Source organism: Sus scrofa, chromosome 15, assembly GCF_054392235.1.
Source record: "Sus scrofa isolate SSC_HxYL_T2T_F1_AM1 chromosome 15, Sscrofa_HxYL_maternal_Yorkshire_Landrace_v2.0, whole genome shotgun sequence".
NCBI lineage: Eukaryota > Metazoa > Chordata > Mammalia > Artiodactyla > Suidae > Sus > Sus scrofa.
The window spans coordinates 64,042,599-64,057,105 of NC_139397.1; the positions used below are offsets into that span (position 1 = coordinate 64,042,599).

General features: G+C 39.4%; 1 protein-coding gene across 1 annotated transcript in view; it reads right to left on the reverse strand.

Moving 5' to 3' along the window:
• KCNU1 (potassium calcium-activated channel subfamily U member 1) overlaps nt 1-14,507 on the reverse strand; it is a 610,139-nt gene that overhangs the window by 565,999 nt on the left and 29,633 nt on the right. The gene's annotated exons all lie outside the window — the stretch shown is intronic.

Here is a 14,507-nt window from a genome sequence, read left to right on the forward strand (position 1 = left end):
TGTGGGCATGCTCCCCATGGCTACACAGTCTCTCCCTGGCATGTGTGCTATAGTGTAGGCTGGTCCTGTGCCTATTCACAGCTTGAGGCCAGCTCTAAGCCTGTGCATGGGAGTGGGGGACGGCTGCAGGGGTGTAGGCTAGTGTCTTGTGCTCACACAGCTACAGAAGCCTGAGCTGGCTGCAGCTCCTGGGTTCTGGCATGGGTTGGGAGCGAGTGGGAAGATGTTCAGGCAGCTGGCACTAGTGACCATGGACACCTGTGAAGCAAAAAATGGTGGAACTCTGAAGGGGGTCCAAGGTGGCTGTACTGGCCTTTTACTTCCTTTGGTGACATAATCTGCTAAATCTGTCTGCAGATCAGATCACTGTGAATGCAACTTTTCCTGATGTACAGCTACTACTGGTAGCCCAGGCTTTTATTGCTTTTTCCTGCCATCTCTGTACCTCTTAGCTTTGCTAGCCTCTTTGAGGTGAAATCAAAGAAGGACCTCAGTTCTGGGTCATGAAAGGCTAGGAAAGCTGGTGGATCTTCTCAATTTCCCTTTCCTGGCAAGAGGAATTCTTTGTATCTGAGAAGTTCCATTTTGGTGCTGAGCAATGTCAGCTTTGTAGGTGGGATGATGCAGGCAAAATGAAGCTGTCTTCCTTCTCTATTTTCATGGTTCCTCTGTGTTGGCAAAAATTCTTAAGTGGACTTCAGAGCTCTCCCAGGGCTATTCTGTCCATAAATAACCATCTAATTGTTAATATCTTTGTTGAGGAAAAAGGTTGGGGTCTCCTATGTTGCTATTTTGGTGACCTCCAGCAAAGGTTATTTCTTAACTACCTTTTGTATACCTATAGTACCTGGCTTCATATATTAGAAATTATTTAATAAATATTTATTAAAATGAAAGAATGAGATGAATGCATGGCATACTTGAAAGATACTGCATTTTGTTTTCCATACTGAGATATATAAAGAATTGTTGTACATTTTAATTGCTTTATTCTCAATTTCTGACTTGTCTGTTGAGTCCTACAACTCTATTCTCAAATTCTATTCAGTCTATACAATGGGCTGACTTCTTTGCAGGTAAGCACTGATTATAATCCTGTGACAGAATTGTGATCACCACAAGACTCACTACTCTCTGCTTCATCTTTTGGTTTGACTTCAGCAAAAAATACTCAATACCCCAGTGTTTTATCTGTGGGGAAGTCCTCATTTACAGGAAAATATTGGGGAAATAATTAACAAAGTCAGGAGTAAGTATCAATCCTTCATGAAATATTGACTTGGCATAATAGCTGACCAGTAAGTCAAGCAATTGATACTGATTTACATACTTTAAAAAAAGTTAGGATAATCTTTAATTCTGAGCTAATGGAGAAGATGCTTTGCAACATCTTCTAAATCATTCCCAGAATGTAGTTTCTGTTTATAACACAAGAATATTTATCTGTCCATAATTTGGAGAATGTGATATAGATGATGTTGACAAGCCCCCCCAGCTAAAAAAGGATGCAGCACAGATATGCCTCTGCAATACCTCAGGCATCCCATCCCCACACCTTAAGATTCAGCACCACTAAATACCTTCACACATAAAGTTCTGAAAGAGGAAATCTTTCAGGAGGTCTCCAACTATTTCAAAAAATTCTCCTAAGTTCTACTAGGAGATGTCATACTGCGTGTGAATGACAGAACACCACACACACGTGCACGCTCACACACACTGCTTTCCACAGTGTGCTGGAAAATACAGCCAAGAGGAAAGCCCAGGTGGCTGTGAAGTCTCCTTCCTGACTCTCTTCAAATACTTTAAGCTCCTTCCATTCCCCTTTGCTTAAGCCCCTCATTACTGATTTCTATTTCCCTTTCCTTAGCCTTATCCTCACAAATATTCTCAAGGATTCATTAAAAGAAAAAAAAAAGACATTAAGAAAAAAAGGCCATCTTCATTTGCAGGTAGGAGAGCCACAATATGTGAATAATTGTGGACTGTTTTCCACTGAGCCTACAGATGGGAAAAGAGAGGCATCAGGGATGCAGGGAAATATAGCATATTTGAGGAGGAGTTGAAACCTAAGGGGTTTGTGGTTGTCTTAATCTGCTTGAGCTGCTATAGCAAAATACCATAGACTGGGTGACATATAATGGACTTTTGTGTCTCACAGTAGTGGACGCGAAGTCCAAGATCAAGGTGCCAGTAGATGTGGTGTCTGGTTAGAAGTTGCCTGGTTTGCTATCAGCCACTTCTTACTACATCTTCACATGACAGAAAGGTAACTTCTTTTTTGTGTCTCTTCCTGTAAGGGCGCTAATGCCATAACCCAATTACTTCCCAAAGACCCCACTTCCAAATACCTTTACACTTAGGGTCAGAGCTTCACTATATGAATGGGAATTGGGGGGAGGGAACATAAACATTCAGTCCATACTAGTGGCTTTAGAGGAGGTGGACACCAAGGAAATCAGTGAGTTAGGGCAGCAGATCAAGGGACATATTTTACTGTGAGAAATGGGACCCTGGTTAAAAAAAAAAAAAAATCCTCCAAAATATGGAATTCTGCATTCATTCTTATTTCCTCTCTCCACTCCACCCTCCTCCGCAGAACTGATTTTTGAACGTAGATGTACAAAATTCTCACAGTACACATGGACAGCTCTGCCTCAGATTATAAAAGTTATGTTATAATGGTAATAATGCTACTGAAAAAAATTAAGTCAGCACTTTCTCATTTCCATACAAGTCCCAGGAAAGCAGCACATCTGTGCAGCTGCCTGAAACATCTTTTGTGTTTTTCAAATGAGTAAGTCTTAATTCTTTCTAGAAAATCACTAGTAAGACTGTTGGCAATGTAAAATGGTAAAAAAAAAAAAAAAAAATACTAACTTTTAGCACTCTTACATATCAAACTTGTTGGCCCATGTTGTTGAAGAATATGTGCAGCTCAGACAACCAGGTACAAGAGGCAGCTGATACAGTGACCTGAGTCCTTCTCCACAGTTCACCCTCTTGTTTCACATCTCAGCTCACCCAAAAGGTTACCCACTTCCTTCTCAAGTGGCACTGATTCATGAACGTCCCTCTACCTCTTGAAATCCAATGTGCTCTCTCCTTCCTATATTTCCATCACCTGTGACTTTTATTGCATCTTGCCTTAGATTCTATTTATAAGTCTGAATCCTAGCTCTTTTTGGACACTCCCTACTCTCCGAAGAGAGGGATTACAGTTTGTTAATCTATGCACTATCTCTGGATTTGAATACATAATAATTGTGTGTGATAGGCACTGCATTATGCCCTTTAGTGCACTGTATCAATCCTTCAGACACCACAATAGATAGTAACTGTGGGTGCCCCACCCATATGTCCTTGGGTCTAAAAATTGTAATGCTCCTGGGACTTGCAGCTGCCAGGATCAACATCTGTTTGCCAAGAGTTTACTCTGTAAATCATTCAACCAAAGGAGAAAGTGCTGGAGAAATATCGTTTGTTTCCAACACCCTCTCATCAGTAATAACTGATGCAATTTGGTGTATCAATATTCCAGCTACCTTTCACCCCCCCATGGAATAACTCTGGGACAGGTGTTCTGCAAATACTCAGAAGTCCCCATTTCATCAGTTCTCAAACATGAGTGAGCAACAAAATCAGCTGCATGGTTTATTAGACCAGGTGGCTGGACCCATATGCAGAGTTTCTGACTCAGGATGTATGGAGTTGGACCTGAGCATTTGCATTTCTAACCAGTGCCTGGGTGATGAGGATACTTGTCAATCTTGAACCATACTTTGAGAATGAGTCCTTGCTCCAGGTGTCACAGTGATAAGTTGTTTTACAGCCTACCCTTCACAGGTGGCCTTGTCTCCCTCCCTCTCTCCCTTGATCACTTACCAGTGTTTCTGGGATCATCTTGCAAGTAAACTATTTGTTCTCTCTCAATTCTTATTTGGGGGCCTGCTTCTAGGGAAACACAGAATAAGACAACCAACATCTAAACAGTTATTCTTGCTGTGATACCCACGAAAACTACCTTGCTTAGAAAGATTAGGCTACTTGTCCCAGGTTACACGATGAAAAAGTTCAGCTGTTAGCCACTTCATGACACTGCCTCCTTGGCATAAGGCTTCCCCTATATAAAGTGCTCTCTAACCGTTACTAGAATTAAATTCAATTTTGTCGATCAGCTATCTCAGAAGCATTAGCATCAGAACCTGCTTAATGTCTGGAAGTCTCAAAGGTTATCACGATGACTATTTCAAGTTTTAGAAATACATCTGTGCATCTGGAAGATCCATGTATCTTAAATCATATTTGTTTAGGCAAGCCTCCCCCCCAACCGAACCTGAAGAGTGGAAGTGGCTCAGCTTGGCATTGACCCTGTGGTCTCTTGGTGAAACTGGGGTCTGCTGTTTTACTCTCAAAACTCACATGCTAGCCTAGAGAAGTTTACAGCTGCTTGACAGCTGGAGTCCGAAAATCCTAATGCCCCCTCTGGAGATAATTAGAACCACTGAATGCTGTCACTGCCGCACTTTGATTCTTCTTTTCATATCAGCCAAGTGTCCAGATGATGGCTCTCCAGTATGTATTATCTTTGGCTCCTCTCACTACTCTTAAAGAATGTTGTATTTTTCCCCTTCCTCTTTTTATGGAGGATGGTAATGTTTTTCCCTCCACACAGAACAAAGCATATATTGTAGTTTTGTGTGGTCTTATGATTCAATCACACCACTCTTTAAACAGCCTTGTCAAAAACTTAGAGGTAGTGGAATACTCAAAGCTCAGAAGCAGACAGGACTCTGGCTTCACAGATCAGTCAATCACCGAGCATCAGGTGCCCTAGAGAACTGTACATAACAGGAAAACATTAGGTAATTGTGTGAACAATTCACTTTATTAGTTTCCTTGGGATTAAGCTTTTACCATCTATAGGAGCTCTGACAGCAAAAGAAAAAAAAAAGAAAAAAACCATGTGAAATTTTCATAACTTATTATGTTATTCTGTAATGGGATGGAATTTGAATTGAATTGTGTGGGAAGATTTAAAAAAATACTTAAAGTGAATGTAAGTTCAAGTTTATCTATTTTTAATTAATTTCAGTGATGGTAAAAACAAGCCAGATTTCCAGCTTGGGAGTTAGGATAATACCCAGAACAACAGAAAAAGTAAAAAAAAAAAAAAAAAGAGTGGGGGGGGAGTCATGCATATTCCCTGTGAAATGTCAATATCATTTTTGCCATGAAAAGAAACCCTTTACATCAATGGCTTGGAGTCCTTATAGACAGCCCTTTGGAACAGTCTTATTGAATATAAAATACCTCTATATCAGGCCTGATTTCTTATGTCCATCCGTACAAAATAAGAATAAGGCAGATATTCTGAAGCAACTAATCGCTTGTTCTACTAAATGTCTGATATCCACAAAATAACTATCCATTAAAAAATAATAATAGCAGCCACTTATATAATGTCTACTTCTGGGGCCAGCTTGTTGAGTATGTGATCAGCACAGTCTCATAGGCTCTTACACTCAGAAGAGAGGCCCCCACTGGCATTTAGTATTCTGTAGTTATCTTAGATTCTTGACAATCTTATCTTTGTTTTTTTCGTAAGTAAAATCCAATGAGAACTGGAGCATGTGCTGGAGGCTTGGAGACCAGCCCATGCACAGTGTCCCCTCCTGCTATCCCCAGATCTCCAAGATAGGTACTTGGCCGCCTGCTCTCCTGGCCCTTGGTCACCTTGCTGGCCTCCCTGTCCTGCTCTTGCCTGGTGACCAATGCCACCCTATGCCCCCACCAGGGGCCTGGGTGTGGATGCAGAGAAGGTTGAGCTCTAATCCTTAAAACTATAAAAGTGATGATATATGGTGCTTCAGATATGTTATGCTACATGACAAAAGCGATTTTTGAGAGATAATTGAGATTACTTTGAGTTTATCTAAAGGGAGGTTATTCAAGTGGGTCCAATTAAATCACATGGGATTTTCAAAAGAAATGAGTTTTCTCCAGCTGATGGCAGAAGGAAGTCAGAGACATTCAATTGTGAGGAGGACTTGGTGTGTCATTGCTACACTGATGATAATGGGGGGGGGGGAAGAAAGGAATGTGGGGGGCCTCTGGGAGCAGTGACCAGCCCTCACCTAACAGACAGGAAGGGAATCAGGACCCCTGACCTACAACTACAGTGTCTGGATTATGAAAGCAACCTGGATGGTCTTAGAAAAAGTGTTTCCTCCCCACACTCCCCAGACAAAATCTCAGCTGACATTGACTTTGACCTTCTGAGAGCCCAGCCAAAACCTCCTGGGCTTCTGACCTACAGAACTATGAGCCGATTAACAGATATGGTTTTAAGGTGCTAACTTTGTGTAATTTGTTATACAGCAATAGGAAACAAATATGCCTCTATTCCTCCTAAGTGATCGTTTGGCCTTCTTTTTTTAAGAGGAAGTCAGTTATTACATGAAATTAATGGTTGGTTAAAGTAACATCTTAAAAGACAGCTTTTCTATATTTACATATACCTTCAAAAGTATTGTCCTATGAAATTATTTATGACAAGGCTGAATAGTTTTATGAGCAATAACATTTATAGTCATGTTAAATATAGGTAATCAAATTTACATTAAGGCATAAGAATCCTGCAGTTTTCTAAAACACATTCCTGACCTCACTCATGCCAAGCCCATATTTTGTACAAGATGTTAGAAACTTAAGCAAAATATTACAATTATCTATGCCTCTCAGGGTCATACTTATTCTATAAAGGTATCTGAGGGAAAACGAGAGAGCAAAACTAGTAGAAAGGGCATATCATATTGCTTTGCCTTTGTTTTTTTACCTTAATCTGGATATTGTGTCTTTTGATAAAAATTATTTTACTAGGAAGTCAGAGGGGGTTCCTTAACTTTTAGCTCCTGTGAGAAACATGCAGGTGAAGAAAGAGGGCAGGGAAGGAGAAAAGAGGATTTGGGCTAGACCCATTTGATGAGCAGACAGGACTCAGGCTTGGACCAAAGTTGGCCCCAGTCACCAGCTCCTCTTATGCTCCTTATAACTCAGTTTCCCGGCCCTTTCTGCACATTAGCCATCCCTACCTTGGACATCCTTAATGTGAGACCCTCCAAAGGCTGACTTTTGAAATGTTCAAGGAAAACTTCCCATCTATTCCTCTGATCCCTGTTAGCAGCTCACCATCCCAACAACAGATGTTCATCTCTGTGTGCTAGAATATAACCATCACACCATAGAATTAAACTTTCGAACTCCTCTCCCAAAGCATCTGAGTCATCCAGAAAAAAATTATATCAACAATCCACTCTAAATAAATAAAATTTAAGTCAAGACCCATATTATTATTTTACATTTAATCCACAATGGAGGAACATTACTTTCATTTCTTTTTTTTTTTTTTTTTTTTTTTTGGTGTCACTCAGCCAGGAGACTCTTCAACACAGCTTGCTACCAACCATTATTTATGCTCCTCTTCTGAGCGGCACCTAATAACTGCTAATTAAGTCTTTTGTAGCCTGACTCTGAACTAATTAGGGTTAATTGAGCCTGCTTGTACATTAGCTATTCTAGCTCTTGTCCTGATAATCAGGATTTTGGAGCACACTAAATATTTAGTCAGTCTGGAAGCTTAGATGTCCTTTCACTGGGCATTCTGCTGCAGGCTTTTCTCATCTGTTAATAGGTAACAGTGGACCACTCTTTGCTTGATATGCACCTTGCTTTATGTTCATGTGTTTGTGTGTGTGTATGTCTGTGTGTATGAACAGCCAAGGAGTATGACAGAGGAGTGACAAGCAATGAGATTGGTGCCATGCTACTTCAGCTTTGATTTTTAATGATTAAAGAGAATTACTAAGGGATATATCTTTTCAGAGAAGAAGAATGCAGGTTCTATATTTGTGGTCCAAAAAAAAGACCTTTTTTTTTTTAGTTTTCCCTCCTAATCCTATTCATTGGCTACATGCCTGTATCTTTGAACTGATTTTGGACTGTGGTGTAAACCAGGTTACTGAAGGACCAGGTTACATATAATTATTGTTATCATCACTATTATTATTTTAATCATGATTATTGACCTGTATCAATAGCTTCTATGAAAGTCAGCTTCATTCCACATCCTTTTGACCAATGAAAATCCTATCTGTTTTTGAAACTTCAATAAAAATTTTGATCATTTAGTTTGGAATCCCATTCAGTTGTTCAACTATCTTTATCATAAAAACAATTCTGCATAAAAACAAATTTTAAAACATGTCTACTCTTTACTTTTTCATTCCTGTTTTTCCAAGGGTATTAAGATGAACAGTAAGAGCTGAAGGATAATTTAACATTAATTAATAACTTTTCTAGCTGACTGGTTATTCAACAATTTCTTTATGTGTGTTACCTGATGAGCCAGAATTTAAGGCAAATAAACTTGCCACAACAAAAACTAAACTATTACTCCTTTGAGGAATCTCAGATGGGGAGGTTGATCATCCTTGAAGCAAGGAGCCCATCTCATGTTTCTTCCATATTTAATATATACTTAAGAGTGTCTGCTGAATAATGAGTTGACTGATTAAATGAGATAGTGAATGAACGAATCTGGATAATGCAGTAAACAATAGTTACCTTCTCTATTTATGTGTACAATCTAGAAATTTGTCATATAATTCCTTAATTTTTTATTTTGTTAGTTTAGCAGTTGAAAAAGCCTCAGAGATCATTAATTTTAACATCTCCTTTTGCAAATGATGAAACTAAGGAAGATAAAGGTTAAGCAATGGACTCAAGTTTGTTCACATTTAATAATGTCAAAGCTAAAATCCACACTTGGGGACTTTCAACCTCCTGCAGGTGGGCTTCATTGTGAATTGAAATTCTGAGTATTGATATTGTCTGTGTCGGGTCACCAGCTGGAGGCTCCCTTGCCTTCAGAAATATGACCAAGTAAGTTACAAAAGCCTGATTTACAAACCTCCATCTCTGCATTGAAGTCCACAGAGCATGCTATAGCAGCAGCCCACTTAATAGCAGGGCTGCTAATGAATATTTATTTTACTTTATGAAATTTGCATAAATATTAACTTACATAAATTAAAATGTAAACATTTATACAAATGTCCAAAGAGAAGTCCTTATTACAAAGCTTTTAATTTAGAATTGAAAGCTCCTTTTAAAAACATATCCAAATGAAACAGCTACTTATCTATATATAGAGTGCCCATACATGTAAAAGCTCAAAGAAAGTTACACATTAATGGAATATATAATACCATAAGCAAAGACTAGGATAATTTGGGTTCTATTTTAATTGAATCAAAAATTAATCAATAAAAGTAATACTTAATATATATTTCCTTTAAGCTCTAAAAAACTTTGTTTCAATGGTCCTAAGCCAATGATTATTTTACATTAAAAGTTCTGCCAACAAGTGGCTTGCATTGAAGTAATATCTAATTACTGAAGTAGGTAGGGAAAATAATAGAATCTGTAATCGTAGCCTAAAAATCTGCAACGTAAAGTATGCATGTGCTGTTGAAATTCATGATCATACCAATCAAGTTGATGTCAAGGTTTATTTCATAATGGGAATTTTATGATTCAGGAAAGCAACTCTGATAGTTGAGAACAAGTTACATGGATTGTCCAAAGTCTCGTTCCAGAGAGCCACGCACTGTAATATAATGACACACTGCAGTGTTTCCCATGGACTTGCTCCATTTCTTTTCGTCATAGCTCCCTATGTTCTGGTGTAATTAATATTGCGGGCAATTCTTGATTTCTCTAGTATGATTACTGTAATAGGCAGTTCTTGAGAGAAGGTGGCATGCAGAGCACTGATAATTACAATGAATCAAATTATTCAAGAATTCATTATTAGTTCTATTTCTTCTACATTGAATTATTGTTTCCATTGTACCCAGCATTTAATTTATAGAGACAGACGTTAATTTATAAAGGTGATGGCATGGAGAATATCATTTAAAGGACCTCTATTACCCATAGTTCCCAATGGAAGGGGGCATACCACACGATGTAGGTCTACCTGGCGAAGCTCCAGGTTGGTCAGGAGGCAGAAGGAGTAAAGGACAAAGTGTAGCCAGAGCCTCACCATGGTTTCCTTGGGAAGGAATGAATGAGGTAGGGTAGGCAGGCTTGAACGAGTTTAGGATTGGAGAGTTTAATAATTTCAGTGGGCTCAGACTACAGGGGTGGTCTCTGGTAATTCAGTACCCAGTCCTGGGGTGATTTAGGGAAGGGGAAATACTGACATGGTAGGAGAGAGTTAGATAAAGGAGGTGGTTGGGCTGGGTGGACTTTGGATTGGTGGGTTTGCATTTGAAAGGTACGCTCATAGGAGAATCATTTTCTCTCTTGGAATTAGGTATCCCTGGGAGAGACAATCTCTTCCAGCAAGGTACCAAAATGTCAAAGCATTATAAACTACAGAATTAAAAAAAAAAAACAAACAAACAAAAAAACAAAAACATGATTAATATAACCATCCTTTAAGCTTTTTCTCCACTCTTCTTGGTCTGTCCAACTTCAAAAGGAAAGACTTGTCAAGGGAGGAACTTTCAAACTGAAGTGAGGAAAAAGCAAGGGTTTTATTGGGTGTCATATATAAAAGATTATTTTCACATCCGCCTTTCTTGCGAATGCACTTTCCATCATTTACAAAAACATTAGGGAATTGGTTGTGTGTGTTACCATTTGCTAGTATTTAAAGCTGTTGTGGGTTTATGTGCAAACCACTATTAGATAGATAGATAGATAGATAGATAGATAGATAGATAGATAGATAGATAGATAGATCTATAGATAGATTTAACACAAAGAAATACATTCAGCTTCTGACCATTCATCTTTAGCAGTTTCTATGTTAAGTTTCAGATGCTTAAAAATCTTTCCTGTCTATAAACAAATTGCCTTAAGCCTAATATAAGAACATCTGAACTGTGAATAGCACTTTATAGTTTTTAATGCACTTTCATGTCCTCCATCATGCAATACATCTTGCAATATTTCCATAAGGTGCTGCTATATTCATGCTAAAGATAAGGAATCTAGGGGCCAGAGTTTTTTTTAGCATTGTGTTGTTATTGACTCAATAGGTGTCAATTGACTGGGTTTATCTGGCATATAAGAAGCACTGATATATATATACCTGTTCATGTGCAGTCATTAAAATACTGACCCCTTTTCATAAGACTAGAGTAAGTGCTTCCCCTAGCTCCCCAAGCCTTTCGAACCTGAAGGAAGATGAATTACAGAAGACAAGACAGAAGTGTGCTGGCTCAGTCCCTACCTGTGCTCTCCTGTGATTTCACCCCCACAACCTTCCCTGAACCAAGTGCAGGTGGGCAGTGAACGCAAGTCATTAGCTGCTGTTTCACAAAAAAAGGTGAAATATAAATCAGGGGTCTCAGCTCCTAAAAACAAGATTCAACTTCACCTTTCCTACCTCTGTCAGGCAATCTTAGTGGTCAAATATTAATTGGTACAAGAGAAAATTGTTCACCCCTCTCCCTGGAGTCAAATGGACACTGAAGAGGACACCAGGTTCTCGTCACCAGGAGAGAGGGTAGCAGAGCTCAGAGGTGAAGACAAAGACATATGAAGAGGATGCTGAGCTTCAGTTCTGCCCCAGGCACCACCTCACATTACCTTACAACTGAATCAGGTTTCCCTGCAAGAGCTGTAGGAAGCAGGGAGTCTGAGGTCAGGGATGCCTGGGTTGCAATCCCTGCTGTTTCACTGACCAGTATTGGGAGCTATGATGTGTTGCTTGAACTCTCCGAGCCTTGTTGGGTGTTAAGCCTGTATTAGTGTTATACTGCTGTATAACAAATTGCCACCAATTTAATACTCATTTACTATCCTACAGTTTCTGTACATCAGAAGTCCAGGCATTGAATGGTTGGCCTCCCTGCTCAGGGTTTCACAGGACTGATAGCAAGGTATTGGTGAGGTCTGCAATTTTCATGTGGCACTCAGGATCTTCTTCCACACTCATAGGCTAAGGGCAGAATTCATTGCCTTTCAGTTGTAGTGCTGACGTCCTCATTTTCCTGTTAGCATTTGGCCTGCAGTTCCTCGCCATGTGGTTCCCCTGGGCAGTTCTCAAAAGGGATGTTTGCATTTTTCCAGGCCAGATGGAGCACATCTCTCTGATTTCCTCTTCTGCCACTGCTGGAGAAAAATCTCTGCTCTTAAATATTGGCTGTTGTGTTTAGGTCAGTCCACCTGGATAACTGTGTGAAATTCACCTAGCTCCAGGCAAATACTTGGCATACAGTAAATGGAAATTCCTCTATGAAATGGGGTTAAGATTGGATAGACTTTAAAGTTTATGACAACTCCAGTAATGTTTATGCATTTGTCTCCCATTAAGAGAAAAATCCCATAGAAAATTGCCATTCTTTTATCAATTGTACTGCCTAGCTTACCACCAAACACATACAAAGTGCTTGGCAAAGACTTGCTTAAATGATGTGGGCTATGGAAAAGTAAATCATCCTTTCATACTGAGAAAGGACCTCGACATTTTGAAGACTGTAGTCCATGGTTTAGGAGTCTTTCATCGCATTCTTATTCATACTCAAAGTTTTAACTGATATTCATTTATTAACGACAAACAGTTTTATTTATAAACCAGACCACTGTCAGTTCTTGGATCTCTATACTTGCATACTGGTCATTTCAATTTATGTGTTACCTAAACATTACAAATTAAAGGCATTCAAACTGAACAGCACCCCCCAAATAATTTCCTTCTTTCATAATTTCTGTCCTAATGAATCCATCATAGTCTCCATCCCCAAAGCCAAACCCTGAGAATCATTCATTTTAGAGTCTTTTCCCTCTTACCTCCCATATCCAACTGGCCAAATCATGGCAATTCATCTCCTGAGCATGTTAATGACTCCTCTTTTTGAAGTCTGTGCTAACCCCGGTCCACATTATGTCCTACCTGGACTACTGCAACACTGTGTTCCTCATCACATTTCCTGTTCTCAGGTTCTCCAGTCCTTGGCAAGGATCCAAGTTATGTTTCAACAGTGTAAATCTGATGCTGCCTCTCACCAGTTCTCAATGACTCTCAATTGAGGTAAAGAAAAAAGCCTCCATACAGCAGGACAAGATATCTTTTAAAGGTATTTTTGAGCCATTATTTACATACAATACAACACACAGACACTGAATATGTTTTGATAAGTTTCGATAAATATTTGTATTTGTGAAACCACCATCCACGTAAGATATAAAGCATCAAGCTTATCTTTTTAAAATACAAATCAGGAGTTCCCGTCGTGGATCACTGGTTAACGAATCCAACTAGGAACAATGAGGTTTCGGGTTTGATCCCTGGCCTCACTCAGTGGGTTGAGGATCCAGTGTTACCGTGAGCTATGGTGTAGGTCACAGATGTGGCTCGGATCCCACGTTGCTGTGGCTCTGGCGTAGGCCTGCAGCTACAGCTCCGATTAGACCCCTGGCCTGGGACCCTCCATATACCATGGGAGCAGCCCTAGAAAAGGCAAAATAAAACAAAATAAAATTACTTTGGTTCAAGTTCTTATATTCTAGTAGGGAAAGAAAAGAATAAGCAAAAGTAAAATAGTATATGTATTTAGCAAGTGATAATGGTGAGGAGAAAAATTCAATCAATCAATAAATAAATTAATTAAATAAAAATCATATTATGGTCCTTGTCGTAACTCTCCAAAACTTCCTGGCACAGAATTAAATTGAGCTTCCCTTCTCAGCTAGATAATTACATAGCTGGGACCCTGTCCAGATCTCAAACCTTACCTCCCACCATCTCCACTTCCCTCACCCAGCTCCATGCCATGTGATCTTTCCTGGTTGTCCCAAATATTCCAACCTTCTTCCTCTCTGCCTAGAGCATTCCCATGGTTTTCCCCTCACTTCACATCTGTTCAAATGCTACTTCCTCAGAGCTCAGTAAACCCTCATCTCAACGGCGTGTGCTTTGGGGAGCTCTCTGGATCACCTTCATTAAATTGGCCCCCACATCTCCACTTGACACAATTTTACATGGTTGTTGATGTGTTTGCATTAGAATGTAAGGACATTGGATGTCTTGTTCATTGCTGTATTTCCAATATTTTAAATGTGGCCTGAGAATAGGTTCTCAATATTTAATATTTATAAATGGAGGGGATGAAATCTAAACTCTATGGCCTGACATAAAAGACCTTTCATGGTTTGGCCTTAGCTTTATTTTCCATTTATATTTTCCACTTCCCATAATCCCTAAACTTCAAGTTTCAACTACTTACAGTTCCCTAAAGAAACCAGATTTCCTTTCACCACTCAGTACATAATCTCAGTGTTCTTGGACTGTCTGCCTCCTTTGCCTACCTTTCAAATGTTTGTCCTGTGAACAAAGAATGTTGCTGCCATATCAGTAAACAAAGGATGTTGCAGCCATCAAGCCATCACATTACAGTTGCTCACAACAGTGCACTTTAAGGAAACTCAGG